Source organism: Leptopilina boulardi, unplaced genomic scaffold (genome assembly GCF_019393585.1).
Source record: "Leptopilina boulardi isolate dan_hultmark-lab unplaced genomic scaffold, ZJU_Lbou_2.1 LbouV2_126, whole genome shotgun sequence".
Lineage (NCBI taxonomy): Eukaryota > Metazoa > Arthropoda > Insecta > Hymenoptera > Figitidae > Leptopilina > Leptopilina boulardi.
The window spans coordinates 1,597,877-1,614,127 of record NW_026137670.1 but is presented as its reverse complement, the minus strand read 5'-3'; the positions used below and the strand labels follow the sequence as shown (position 1 = coordinate 1,614,127).

Here is a 16,251-nt window from a genome sequence, read left to right as displayed (position 1 = left end):
TAAAATTAAATTTATGTGACTCTTTTCTTGATTATATATTTTACTTTTATATATATGCTTTCATTAAATATTGTTTATTAAAAGTGTAGTTTAATACTTGTTCTTTTCATAACGTTTATTAAAATATTTCCAGTCATTTTTATTATCTCTTTATACTATTTGAAATTATTATTATTATTATTATTATTTTATTATTCTTATAGTTTGGCAATTTTTTATTTATATATATATAGCTTGACTATATAACGATTGCAAAAACTGATTTTACACTTTATTAAATTATTAATTAATAAAGGAACATAACTTTGAATTCAGAATATCCCTCTATTTATATATAAAGAAGAAATAATAAATATTTGACAGTTTTTCGATACTTTATTCCATGCATGTGCAATGAGATGTACTTATTTTCTTTGAAGTATTATTGATTAAAAAATGAAAAAGAATGTTAATGTTTGTCGAAGCATGGAGATTTCAATCTTGAAAAAAAAAAGTTATTATTATCTCCCCTCTACTTATTAACAATATTGAGAGAATTCTTCTGGAAAATCGTGAACTGTGTGACATAAACACCCTCATCTTATGACAATTTTTTTTTTTTTTTAAATATATGAAAGAAACGATAGAACATTTTTTTTTAACACTCGTATAATTTTTTTTCTAATAATTTAATAAAAATGCTATAAATAATTTTAAAAATAAAAATTAAATTCAGTACTGATAACATTATAACAAAGTGTGGTGTAAATAGAAATGATAATCGCGTGCAAAAATCAGTTTACTTGGTACTTATATCTCCGCCCAGAAAAAATGTACAATAGAAAAGAATTAATTTTATAAAATGCAAGAATTTTCTTATATATATAGAACTGCTCGTGCACGAACTTATGATATTAATCTTTTGTTACTATTATAAAGTTGCACAAGTTCAATTTGAATGTTTTTACAGAAATATATATATATATATATTCTTTTTGTCATATATATTATATGAAATTTGCCTATTGAAAGTACATATATTCCCTATATAGAAAATCGCATAAATCTCCAAGGGTGTTATTATTATTAATAAGCTTTACTCGAACCCTTGAGGCGTTTTATGAAACTTGTTTAATAAATATTCAAATGCCCGATTGTTAAGCAATTTTTTTCCCCTCCAATACTGTGAGAAATTAATTACTATAGTATTTGTAAAAAAAAGCTTATATATATAATTAGAAAAATTACAAGAATAATAATAATAATAATAAAAATGATATTTATCACAAAAAACACAATTATTGTTATATAATAATTAAAAATAACTTAAAAGTAGACATTATCTATTGTTGTAGGATTTATTAAAAAAGGGGGAATAAAAATAAATCTATAAAATAGACGTAAGAACTTGATGAAAATGATTTTTCTCACAGAATTAATTTATTCCTCCCATTATTCATTAGTTTGAGTGAAGGGAATAAAAAAAATACAGTACTGATTCAGTGAGTTAATTCATTTAGAACGATAAAATTCTAATTCATAAAAGATTGTGATTAATGTTTTGAGTGAGGACCGTGACTAAAAAAGTGGAATTTCATGATAACGGTACTAACACGAAATATACATCTTTTGAGCATAAAGTGTTTTTCGGTATACATTTGTAAATGAATATAAAAAGAAGAACAAGAAGAGGCCAAGCAATTTCGCTTGATAAATTTTTAAAATCCTTTTCGTTCCTCAGGGAGGTCTTAATAAATCATTTGATCATTTTAAAGTGTGCACGCCGCTCGAGTGACCTATCACTTCCTTTTTTTTTTGTTCGCTGCAAATGTCTTTTATTTTTCTCGTTGATAAATATTAAAATTATCGTTACTTTAATAAAATGCTTCAATTTTAGTAGAAAATTTTCGAAATAAAAAAAATATATTTTGGCAATTTGAATTGTTGATGGAATTTAGTAATTGTAATCACTATAGAATGATTTCACTGAAAATAAGTTGAAATCTTTACTTATTGAAGTAGACGATTCTGTTTTACCTGGTAATAATAATAATGAAAAATTTACTGTTCTGTTTTACCGATTAAAGCTAATGCATATTTGACTGTTCTGTTTTACCGACTAGTGATAATGCAAATTTGACTGTTCTGTTTTACCGACTAGTAATGCAGATTTGACTGTTCTTTTTTACCGACTAGTGGTAATGCAGATATGACTGTTCTGTTTTACCGATAAGTGATAATGAAGATTTGATTGTAATTTAGTATAATATGCTTTTAATTTAGAAAGTTAAAATTAAATTTTCAATAGTGAAAACAATTTTTTTTACCAAATCATTTCTACTAATTTAAATTCATATTTTTTTTATTACTTTCATATCATATTGTGTGGATTATAAAAAAGAGGGGTCTTGTTTTTGAAACCCGATCCACATTAGGTTTCTTAAGCCTAATAAAAAGCTTAATTGTCCGGAGTTGTGAGATTCGAAATGTTTTTTTTTCTGTTAAAGGAGTGCGATTGTAGAGAATTAAAGGGAGAGAGAAAGCAAAAAGAGGTATAAAGGTCAGAATCTTTGAAGATATTACAATAAAAGCGCAGCATCGTGTCGTTTTGCTTTTTGTCGGTCTCGCTTCTTCTTTTGTTGTATATATGTACACATATAAAATATATATATATATATATATATATATGTAAGAAGGGGAGGCGCGATGCGAACAAGAAGCAACGGGAAACGAGGCATTGAAACTGCAAATTTCGTCCAAGCTATTTGGCTAATGGACAGATAAAAAGTTGCATCGACAATCTTTGGCGTTTTCAATTCTTTAATGCACGTCATAAGACATTGATAACGTCGAGAGTATAGACCATGCCGAGCCATATAATATACCTTTCTTTTTCCATTCCCTTCGAGCAATCTTTAAGAAGGTACTGTATGTTGGCACACTGGACAATAGATAAGCAAGAACCTGGGCTCGCTTTAATACTGCAATTTTTCAAAGCAGCGTGCATAAGAAATAATCTTTGAGGTACACGCCTATTTCTCATTACTCTTGTGTCGGGGCTCTTGAACCCCTCCCCCCCCCTCCTCTAATGTCGTTCACTGCTCAACTGTAAAATGCTCTGATTATTATTGTTATTATTCTTAAGGACATGTGACATGATTTTACAAAAATATTCCTAATTTTAAAATAAATTTTATTTGGCTTCAATAATTATTTGCGAATATTAGCAAAAATATATTCAATAGTTTACAACTCATAGAAAAAAAATTATAATATAAAAAAATTAATTTATTATTAATTAATATTAAATTCCCATTTCTTTTTGTTTTAGGACGATGATGGGATTTCTGCGAATATTCTTTCTTTAAGGTAAGATATTATAATTATTTTTAAATATTTATAAAAATTTAAACAATTTAAATTACAAATATCCAACAATTTTTTTAATGAAAAAACATTTAAGAATTTTAAAAAAAAAATGATGCATTTCTTTGCGCCTATTGGAAGGGGGTGAAGAAACAATACACCACGCAAGTAGTTTGATTCACGCGATGTAGCGGATGGTAAAATACAATTTCTTGGACACCTTCCCGTCTATTTTTCACCGAGCTAATTACTTATTATTATTATGATTATCTTGATAAGTGATGTTGTATTATATATATAGATATATGTGTGTGTGTGTGTCTAGGTATAGGCGACGGAAGGGGTTTTTTAAATCGAATCTCGCGAAAGGCGTCGCTTAAACATCCGGTTACGGGCGTTAATATAGAGGACGTTATAATAGCTGCTCCGCCCTCTTGTGCACAGTATATTAGCGGTAGAATGCAATGTTTTTTTTTTTTTTTTTTCATGCAATGGAAATCTTTCCAATTCGCACTGACACGCAGCAATAAAATAGAATTTGCCTGAAGCGTCTAATCTCGCGGGGCCGGTTCTTGAAGACGATGTGTAAATTCTCTTGAGAGAGTAGCGTAAGAAAAAAAAGAAACAGCAATCGATTCTAAATAGAGAAATTCAAATAAATAGATTTGATTTAATTATTCCTGAATTAGAATTTTTATATGAATATTTAATGATTTCAAAAATTTCACCTTATTAGGCATTTAGCAGTTTAAATTCTTTACCCGTGGGATGGTCGAGTGGTTACTGTACTGGATTTTCAGTAGCAAGGTCCGGGGTTCGATTCTTCTCGATTGTGGGTTTTTTCGCTTCGAAAATTCTTCTCTCTCTCTCTCTCTCTCTCTCTCTGCCTTTCTCTCGTAATTGTAATTAATTCGAAAAAATATATGCAAATATGAATTATTATTTGCTGTCATTTGAAAGAATAAGAACAAAAGAAAACTTCAAGGACAAGAGAGATAAAAGAAGAGCAAAAAATATTATTGGAAATGAAAAGTTCTACGGAGATTCGGAGAAGCAAAGGAGGAAAAAAAGGAAGAAAGGGAAGACGGATAAGGTGGAAAAGAGGAAAAAAGGAGGAAGGAAAGGAAAACGGTTAAGAAGAAAAGGAAAAAACCGGCAAGGACAAAATAAATAAAAAAAAAGGAGGAAATATTAGAAAAGAAGGAAAAGTTCTACAAAGGTAAAGGAGGAAGGAAAGGAAGAAAGAGGAAAAAAGAATCGGCGGACGAAGGAAATAAAAGAATGAAAAATATTGGAAAAAAAGTAGGAGGCAGAGGAGAAAAATAGGAAGGAAATGAAGAGGAAACGGAAAATAAGAAGAAAGGGGAAGGAATAAAGAAGAGAGAGAGAGAGAGAGAGTGAATTCGAAGGGTCGAGATACTGACATCTCAGAGGGAGGAAGTGAGAGAAACTGAAAAGGGTAGAGGATTGAAGGGTTACGAGAGGGGGGGGGGATTTGAAGGGAGAGGAAAGGCATGGCATGCACGATGCACGTAGCGAGATAACTGGTTTCGCGGAGCCTGCTATCATGCACTCTAATTACCAGCCATTACACCCAGACAGCAAACCCCTCTGAATTGTTGCGTTCTCTTCCTACACTCGTACTCTCGACCACCGAGACCGGTGTGCCCTGACCGCAGCTTTAAATGCAGTATTAATATACAGAATAGCCATTTTGCCGACGTTGCACGTGGTTTTCTCGCGCGAATCCCTCTCAGTCCCTCTTTACCTCTCTCACTCACTCTCTCTCTCTCTCTTTCTCTCTCTCGCCTGCTCCTGCGTTGAGTTTACCACACCGACGCTCCTGTGGCATCGCTAGTCTTACCTTATGTCGTCGCTTTCCGTGTTTGCATCTTAAAACAAGATGTTAGCAAATTGATTAATTGAGAAAGCACATTTTCCCTAGGAAGCGTGCTCAACTTCTTTGATGTGTTTGACATAATATAATCAACCCCGCTTTAATGGAACGTGCATACATTTTTAGTCTCCGCTTTGTGGTTATTATACATAGATAGACAATTTTTTTTAACTCTAGAAAAATTTTTCGGAACAAAACAAATTTTTGTTGATTCACTAATATTTTGTTGCGTCAATTAAAAATTGTTATAAATTTTAAGGGAGGCTAAACAGATATCAAGAAAATATTTTTCCTTTATATTAATAATAATGCTTTTTAATTATTATTATTATAACAGTATATAATTTTCGATAGAAAACAAAAATCAATTTTATATTCCATCGCAACAAGAGAAATATAGATTCTAATCACTGAGTGATTATATTTATTTTTCATTATCTGTATATAATTGAATCAAATGATTGAACCAATCTTAATTTTCAAGATTACAAGTTTAAATTGAAGAAAGAATGAATTTTTAAGATTCGCCAGTATAAGAAACGGTAAATTGTGGAAAACGCTATTAGATACGTATCTTTCGCACTTATAGTATTGGAAAGAGAGAGGATTCTTTATCGAAACTAATGCTTGCGATTTAAGCCAATTCGCAAATATTTCTTATCATAAACTAAAAGTCTAATTATTTTCGATATTTCTAAAAGATCGAAATTATATCCGTGTGACATATAATGTGCGGCAACAACCGATGGATATAAGCAGTGAAAAAGTATATATATACAGTATTGTATATATCTTTACGATCTCACCAAGCTCTGTTGCGATTTAACGATGTCAGATTGACCTCCTCGCTAAGACGATAATGTCGTAAAAATTGATTTTACCGTAACTGTTCCATACTGCTTGCGCTTTGTGCGAGTAGACAAGCAATACACAGAGAGAAGAGAGAGAGAGAGAGTTGGAAGATCAGTGAACTGCAAGTTATTTGCAATTAAAGATATATTGCTTCAGTTTCTCTATATCTATTGAAAGAATGTGCTCGATCCTTTACACATTTTTTCAGCAAAAAAAAAAAAATATATATATATATATACACTTGACTATATTTTCTCAACAATTCTATAGAACAAAGGCATTTTTTTCATTTGGTGTGTGTAATCTTGTAAATCTTTTTTTTTTTCAAGTTTGTATTCTATAATAAATTTTGTGTGATATAAAGATGGAATTCGTTTTATGAAGATGCTCTTTCTTCGCATTAAACATTCACAGAAAATTATAAGGTACTAAAATAAGCTGCAACGCTTATTATTTTAATCCAATTTTGCTTATTTTAATCAATTTTGGTATTACAATAAGCAACATTGGATTAAAATAATAAGCGTTGCAGCTTATTTTAATGCCTTTTAATTTTCTGTGTTTTCATAAAAATATTCTACTATAGATATATATTTTTATTTATTTTTATATACACTGAAAAAAAAAATTTATTTGATTCAAACACTCGATTATTATTATCAAATAAATATTTACTTGAACCAAAGAAAAAAAAAAAAATTTTCCAAATCATTTTAAAATTAAATTTTAATTTTGAAATTTCATTCCGAAATAATCCGATTGTTTTAGATTCTAAATTTAACAATTTTTTTATTTTATGTATTATTATTATTATTAGTAATTACATATAATCTCTGGTATTCAAATCAAATGAATATTATAGTGAAATAAAATTGTTAACGCAGTAATATGGAAAATATATAATAACGCGATATATCGTTACTAATAAATACAAAATTATTGAAACTGTAAATTTTAGCCTCAACAATATATAATTAATGATTGCAGCATCAGATATATAAATTAAATTAATCTTTTGGCTCGTGTGCGATCATTTTCGTTCAAGTGTCAGAATATTATTTATATATATTAATGATTATTGACTGATTTATAATTTTACATAAAATCCACATTCATGCAAATTCAAAGTAATTAAATGATGGAATATATTTCATTTGGAAACTTTATTGGAAATTTGAAACTGAAAATAGAAAATATTCTTTTCGAGAAAGACTAGATATATATTCGTTTCATTAAATGCGAATATATCTCATTATGATATATGGAAAAATGAATGACGAATTTAATATTATAAATAATAAATGTTAATAATATATATATATATATATATATATATATATATAATGAAACAAATGAAATAATTTACATGTTGATATGAAAATGTGATTTTGTTTGAAGTTCCTTTCACATGAACTTTGTGCCATATACTACACGAGTCGTCCTCATTCATGCTAATTTGGACTTTGTGTTAGTTTTGCCATATAGAGGCTGTGTATGGATCTCTCTGTCTCTCTCTCTCTCTCGCTCTGTGCAAGAGTAGAAGGATAATTAGACCGAACATACCGGTCCGATTGAAACGTGCGATCGGTTGAATTGATCTGTTACACGACTCGTCTAGCGAACGCCGCTTTTTAAAGATAGAAAAATTCGATAAGTTTTAATTAATTTCTACATAACTTCTTATCTCTTCAGTAGTCTTAAGAACAATGTTCCCAACTTCTTCTGTATTTTTTTTTTTTTTTTTTTTCATTGCACTGAGAGAAACATTCACTGGGAAATTGTTTTTCCTTCCTAATTAAGCTGATTCAAGTTCAAAAAGTTAAGTAATTTTAAATGAATTTCGATAAATGGGTGAATTACTACTCTGAAAAGAAAATTTATTTGATTTACCGGTGTATTTGGTTATTATCAAATAAATATTTGATTCAAATAAGAAATATTTGATTCAAATAAATATTTATTTGATAATAACCAAATACACCGGTATTTGAATGAAATAAATTTTTTTTTCCGTGTAGTTTTGACTATTCAGTTATTTTTCTGGGCATCTTAAGAAAAATTATTAGCTAGAACTTTCACCGTGTAGTTGTTATTTTTAACTAATACAGATTGTTCAGTTTGCATTAAAAATTTATTTTTTAATCATGTGTTTTATTAATATTTTTTAGTTTAATTAAAATTAAATTAAAATTTTACTTTTTAATATATTTTTTTTTACAAATTTCTTTTTTTTTTATTAGTTGTGCAAATATTTTTTTTTTTTTTTTGATTACCGAATTAAAATGCTTTTTGGTTTCATTTTTTATTAATGGAAAATTCTACTGGCTTTTTGAAGTGAATTTCTTTGATGGAAAAATAATGAATATTTGAATATAACTGGATATTGAAAATGAGATATTTGCACGATCAGAATATAAATAATATAAAGAATATATATGTATAATGAATTAGTTATTTGTTCAGTAAACCAAAATTAATGATTATTTACATAATTTTTGTTTTGCTGCAAATATATAATTTTTTTTTTTGTAATTGTAATGAAATTAAAAAAAAAATTAAATATAATTCTATATTTATCTGGGCAAGATTGAAATGTTAGGCTTTTAACTTTTATAACTTTATTTTCTGTGACTGGGCACATAGGTATGTCTGTATATTGTTTGTGATCTAAAACGATCTTTAGACAATGCATACCTAAGAATGTGCCACTAATTAACCGTTCGTATCGGTCATCTGATTAGCTACTTAATTGGATTAGCTTGCGCATATGTTTTCCACTGAAACATTCACATAGTTAGTTTGTTATATATGTGTAGCAATTATGTCAAAATCTCCATGGAAATTTTTGTGGAATTTCTACGGGATTTCTTTGGAAATTTCCTGGAGTCACTTTTCTGGAATTTTTTTACGTATATGATACTTTAATTTTTTAAAATTTTAATTTACAAAACTTTCTTTTTTTTTTAAACAACGTTTATGTAGAAATATTTAATAACTTTTAATTTTATTTATATGCAAATGAATGTATTAGTAAAATTCTATACAATACACGGAGGAGATAGATTATTAGAATTTTAAATATAAAATGTATGGATATATAATTTATTACTGTATTTTATATGGGTGATCCTGTTTTTTTCTCTCATTATATAAATATGTAATATACCATCAATTTCTTATATGGATTATAATTTTGAATGATCATCAATATATAAAGAGGCGATTAAAGAAATAATCGATAATAAGGAAATCCGTAGGCAGTAATATATTTTGAAATACAATAATCAATGCGTCAGTTATAGAGAAAAGGTAGTATCAAAAACTTCTCACAAAGGATGCTAAATAAAATGCAACGCTCACAGATTAAGAGGGAACCGTTTTCTTTAAAGGTCGTCCGAAGCAAAATGAGAGAAAGAGAGAGAGAGGAGAGAGTTCGAAAAACGAATGATTCTACGTGGGCGTCATTGGGGCGTGTGTGCTTGAGGTAAAAAACTTTTACATGATGTAATGACGCCATAAGAGCCACTGATTTACAATGAGTTAAAGGTGCGGTTTAACATGAAACACACACATTTAGCGCACAAGTAGAATTTCACATTAGCGTGGAATTTTTCATGACGAAAGAAACTTTACCGATTTTGGTTTACGAGAAACATCATTCTTATTGCAAATCCTATATAATTATAAATCAATTGTTTTGTTTTTATTATACAAAAGAAAAATGAAAATGCGGTTTTTCTCTATGTTAGAAATGACATTATGAAAATGTCAACTCTTGAATTGCTTTTATTAAAACGAAAATGCCAACGTTTCGTTGAATCTTCGCACTAGGTACTGTGGCGTAATTAAATTTTCTAATCTTAGGAACGAATCTTTATTAATGATCACATTTTGTGAAATGAGAATTTTCCCTTATGATGCTTTCCTTTTGAAATTAATTTTCTTTTTATTTAAAATTGTTTTCTAAAAAAGATTAGAATGAAATTTTATTCCTGTTATGTAAATTAAACTTTTTAAATTTTACTTTTTTTTTGAAAAATCGTCATAAATTTTCATTGGGAATTATTTACGGATATTTTTTTTTTTTTTAAATTACAGGTTTCGTTTGCGAAGAAAGTGAAAGAAAATTTAATGAGCGTAAAGTTGAAATTTATGAAAATTTGTTATATTGAAACTAGTAACGATGATAAATTTACTTACAATATTAAAGAAACAAAATGTGGGTCATTGAATTTTTTTTTTCACTTATTCCTTTTGTAGATTTTAATTACTTTGAAGTTTTTTGTAAATTTTTTTCACTAATTCCTTTGGTTGATTGTATTATAGTGAAATACAATGAAAAAAATTTTACCAAATAATTTTTATTTGAATTAAATAAATTGTATGTGAACCAATAATTTTTGTATTTGACTCAAATAATAATTATATTTAATAAAAATAAATACTTATTTGATATAGAAATAAATAAAAAAGTACATGATCCGCATTATATATATTTAGCCTCATATTATAAGCGCAAGTTTAAGCTAAAAACACCCACACACTATAAAAAAAACAAAATCATTTACTGTTTATGTATAATTACGTAAAGCGATACAAACGTTTTAACTCGTGTGTAACGCTTTAAAAGCTTTTAAATGATTTGTGAAATGTGGTTTTGGTATATACATTCGTATTTGAAAATCAGCGAAACATCGATTTAATTTACACGTAAATAGAAAGTGACTTTACACAATTTGATAATAAATTACTAATGATTGTCGCGTGAATGAGAGGCGTTTGTAATTTAACGTCAAAGCGTCAATAATATAATTACATAGTAAATAAAAAAAAAAAAATCATTTTCTTAAACCCCTTTTGCATTTAGTAGTGAAAATTTTTCCCTTTTATTAAAGCTGATCAAAATTAATTGTTTCATTTATTTTATAAATTATTATTATTTAAATTATTAAAAAAAAAATTATGGAAAAAACTTAGAAATTGAGACAACTATATATATGATTTGGAAATACTAAATAGATATAAATTGAAAGTGCAATTGAAAATATGCAAATATATGCAACATTATAAAGAAATTGCATTTGTCTATATTAAAAGTTTTTCTAGTATTATTGAAAAGACGATAGAAATATGTAAAGTACAATATGTTGTTTAATGTAACCATTTGTTGTTATTTTTTCTTTTTTTTTTTTTTATTATTTGCAACACATTTGGAACGAATGAGCCTTGCGGGCTTGAATATCGCAATTTTATGCGTCTGTATATGTATCTTTATATTTAATCTGTTTGGCACACATTTGAATTGAGTATATGCACACGCGCCTACACATATTATCATAGTAAATAATACTCGAATCGTAGAAAACTTTGATTGTAGTTATACCGCTATCAGATTTTATATAGCGTGATCAAGGAGTGCCTGGGAAAACGCAGTTATACATATCTCCTGCGGATGTTCGACAAATCTAAACTCTTTCACTAGAACTTTTTCTATTTTACAGAAAAAAAAAAAAATTTAACAAAAGAAAAATCATAAGAAACAAATTTGTCAGTTAGCAGAATTTTTGAAATTTGAAATGGTAACGGTTAATATATAGTAACTGTTACCATGGCAACCGTACGAATGTATTGTATTTTTAAATTTATATTCTTATCACTGTAAAAAGAAAGGTATTAATTTATAATACCGACTTTAGGTAATAAATTGTCATTTGATTCTATTTTGATACCTAAAATCGGTACTTTTTTAATACTTTTCGGTACTGTTTTAGTACTTTTCGGTATTGTTTTAGTACACTCAGAAAAAAATTTGTTTTTTAAAGCAACCAAATTTTGGTTAAATCAACAAAATAAATACATTGATATACATTTAACCAAACATTTGGTTGCATAAACCAAACGTTTATTTAGCTCAATCAAATTTTTTCTTTGTTCAAAAAATTTATTAAAATAAACCAAACAGTTATTTAGATTAAATAAATATTTATTTGAATTAAACAAATTTTGTTTGAACTAACCAAAAAATTGGGTAAATATAAAAAAATGGTACATTTGGTTCAAACATATCTTTTTTCTGAGTGTACTTTCTTTTTACAGTGATTTTAAGAGTCTAGAATATGAGAATAAATTTTTTTTTTTCTATTTATTTTGAATGAAAATTTATAATTTAAAATAAATTTCTTGTTGAAATGCGTGTATATAATTGAATAATATATAATTGAAAATTAAAAATCTATAAAGAGAAAGTGTGCGTAAATTTTGCACACACATGTTAGGAATTATCTTAAGAGATTCGTAAGATCAAACTATATGCTTATTCATTCAAGACAGGTTACATATTAGGCAAATCTAATGAGATATAAATTACGATTGACCAATATGTATAGTTTAAAGTGTATATATATAGTATTATATTGACTTAAAGAGAGAAAAAGAGAGAGAGAAAGAGAGAAAGAGAGAAAGAGAGAAAGATTGTCGAGAAAGCTCATGATGATGCAACTCACGACTCTATGAATCTCTTTCACTACAAAAGCAATTCTCTATTGTTTTAGTAACAATGCTGAAAAATATCTAGGAGTGCTCATCGCAATAAGGACTCTCTTCACCGCTCTATACCTAAAGCAATTTGTTTTCCGCAATACGTTCTGTCAAAAATAAGCTACTTTACCGTGATTTATTAAGCACTCTCGCTTTTCTTAGAGAGATGTGAGACAATACGTACTTATATCATGAATTATAGCTCGCGTATTAAACATTTATTTCATTGACTTTTCTCTTCCTATATACTATATATCGTTATTGTATTTATATTCATTTTAAAAAAAAAATGATGGGTTCATATATGATTGATTGTATCATTTCTTTTGATAATTGCAATACAGAATTTAATAATATATTTAAATAAAAATAAGGAAAATTAATTTTTATAAATTAAATAAAACATTAAATTTTAATTAAATAAAATCTATTTAATAATTATTAATAATGATTGTTAATAAATTTTTTTATTAAATTTATTTTCAAATTTTTATTTTGATAAATACAACTGTTGTTGTATTCAAAACATTACAAAAAGTTGAATGTAAATTCTCTCTCTCTCTCTCTCTCTCTCTCTCTCTCTCCCTATGCCTGTAGAATCCTGTTCTTGACACATTGAAAATTCCATTTCACTAGTTTAAATTTGACAGAAATGTATACATAAACCACTGATTTTTTCACCAGAAAATATATACGTAATTTCTATACCTATTTTCTTTTCAAAAAATAGTGCCTTTTATCAAAATGTTTCAAAATGTTTCAAAATTCTACTCTCTGACAAAAGGTGCGTTAAAAATAAAGATCGAAAATAAAATTTATTAATTTACATTTTAAAAAAGTATATAAATAATAAAAATAAAAATGTAAATATGAAAATACAAATTTAAAATATAAATATAAAATATAAATAAAATATAAATAATAAAATTTAAAGTTAAAAAATTTTAAAAAGTATTTAAAATATTTTTAATAAAAATCTAGTTTTTAAAAAGAATATGTGTTTCTCTAAATTAAAATTCAGAGAGTTCGACAAAAACTAAACTGTATTTTTGATTTAAAAAAATTGAAAGTGAAGATTATTAATCATTTTATTCACGCTATTAAATAATATAATTCAATGTATAAAATCACTTTTGCATTAGTCACGTAATATGGATATTTAACAATATAGAAATCGAAAAAGTTGAGTATAAAATGGAAAATGGCATTTCAATGCTTTGATTGAAACCTGCATTATATATAGGCGCTATTGTTGCTTCCACTGATGAGAGGAACACAACCCACTTACTCCCACGAATGCGTTTCTTTCGATAATGACTTCCACAAATGGCTAAAGAAATATTATTCCTCAAAATGTCATCAATAGAAATCAAAATTATAGGTACAATGAACATTATATATAAAAAAAAAAGAAATTCGTTTTCTTTCAAATATATATTTTTTGATTAGCGTTCAAATTCAAATAAATCTTCCATGTCCATCTTTTTCATATACAACATTTGATTAATTTCATATTTTATTTTTAGAAAAATATTTATAGAAAAGTTCTGTTAACCAAATATATCATTTTTTGGGGGTTTTTATCAAATAAAGTTTGATTCAAATAAATATTTATTTAACCTAAATAAACGTTTAGTTGATTCAACCAAAATTTGGTTATTTCAAACAAATTCTTTCTGAGTATAGTTATTTTTGGTAATATTAAATCTTTTCATTATTATTTATATTTTAATATTTATTTTTAATATTTATTTTTAATATTTATTTTTAATATTTATTTTTAATATTTATTTTTAATATTTATTTTTAATATTTATTTTTTATAAAAAATGTCTGTAGGTATAATATGGCTATTTTAAAAATGTTATTCGCAATATGAAATGGAGGGCACTAGGAACTATATATGTGCGATCGTTATTAATGAATGATTAGAATTTTATGATGCATGAATCTCTCGTGGGTTAGAATTTAGTGCGTTGAAAAGTTTTTTTTTTTTATTTTTTTTATTTATGAGTTCAGTATCGTTACCATAATCTCAAAGATATCAAGAGGTACAAGAGGGCTTTCTCAAGAGAAAGATGACTAGGCATAAGCGAACTTTACTGACCTTTTGCAGTGATATCGCGAAATAGCTGTCCTTACACTGAGACTTTATATATAGAATATATCCCAAGTAGCGTAAGTGCACATTGAACATAGCCAAAGAGATTTTTTATAGCTTCCCATATAAGCCCCTAAGATCAAGACTTAGTACCAAAGTAATCTTTTAAAAATGTTTGTGATTTTTAACAACATTAATATTTTAGTGACATTATTTTTCCAATTTTCGGTAAATTAGTCAATAAACATTTTTTTAAAAAATAATTTCATACATTGGAAATATTTAACAGCTTTTTTTTATAAATAATTGGATTAATCCAACTTTGGGAAATAATTTAGTAATATTAAATAAATTTTATAATTGGAAAATAATTTAATAAATTGGAAATATTTGACTTTTTCTAAATAAATTGAACTAATCCGCAACATTGAGATTTAATTTAATTAATAATATAAATTTTGCCCTCTCACATTGTATGTATATATGTAATGAAATCTAATACCACTGACCCAGAATTCGAATATATACTTGAAAGGATTCATTAGTTCCGTTACGAAATTAATAGGGGGTAATTTGTGTGAGCAGTTCTAAAAACTACATTGTTAGCATTTATGGACTTCTGATATTCGTATATTTTATGCTTTTAACCCACTTTTGAAATTTATACTCACATTCACTTTTCTATATATTTTACGAGATTTAACATCCAATGAAGTGCGGATATTATCTCATTAAAGGGAAATAAAATTCCACACTTGTAATTAACTATACATTAAACTGGGCAGTTAATTATGAGTATCATACTTGTTACTTTATTGATACAATTTTTCTTTCTCAATAATAAATTCATCTAAAAAATTTTTATTTGTTTTAAAAATTAAATTGAAATTTTCTAACTGAAAACAAAATTTCGTAAAATAAAGTCAGTTTGTAAAAAAAATCCTATAATTTTAAAATAAAGTTTTACTTCAAACAATGATAGTTGAAATAATATGAAATTTTCATTGTGGGAAAAGTTGAAGATTTAAATCATTAAGTTTGAAAGGTGTTGTATTATTCAACCACATACTATAAAGATTTAGGAATACGGATTTTATACGAATCTTCTAGATCTTTTTTTGGATGTGTATATATAGTGAAAAAAAAGACCACGCTTTTTATTCCAGATCTGAAAAGTCCTGCTGAGTTTTGAAAGAAAATTCTCTCGACTCGAGAGAAAAATAAACTTTAAAAAACTATTTTGAAAAATTTTCAAGTGAAGTTAATTTTCATTCTTGACACTTTTAAAAGAAAAGATATGTAATTTATTTAAATTTTCCTATAGTAAATTGTTTTTTTTTTTTTATTCTTGAGTATATGTACAATGAGAGGAATAATTTAATAAACAATGAATTAATTCGTATTATGTAAGATAGCATCATGTTGGGATCATAAATTGTAATAACCGTTTTTGGAATACTTCCAACGAGGTGTCTTATAACTTTTTGTTCGCCAAGAGAGAACTTTTACAAATCAAGTT

The 16,251-nt window shown here is 26.7% G+C and overlaps 1 long non-coding RNA gene across 1 annotated transcript in view; it reads left to right on the top strand.

Annotated features, from left to right (window-relative positions):
- LOC127291211 (uncharacterized) overlaps positions 1-16,251 on the top strand; it is a 270,805-nt gene that overhangs the window by 87,827 nt on the left and 166,727 nt on the right. The window contains exon 10 of the long non-coding RNA XR_007844558.1: positions 3,311-3,348. This is a non-coding gene — a long non-coding RNA (uncharacterized LOC127291211). The remainder of the gene's footprint in view (positions 1-3,310; positions 3,349-16,251) is intronic.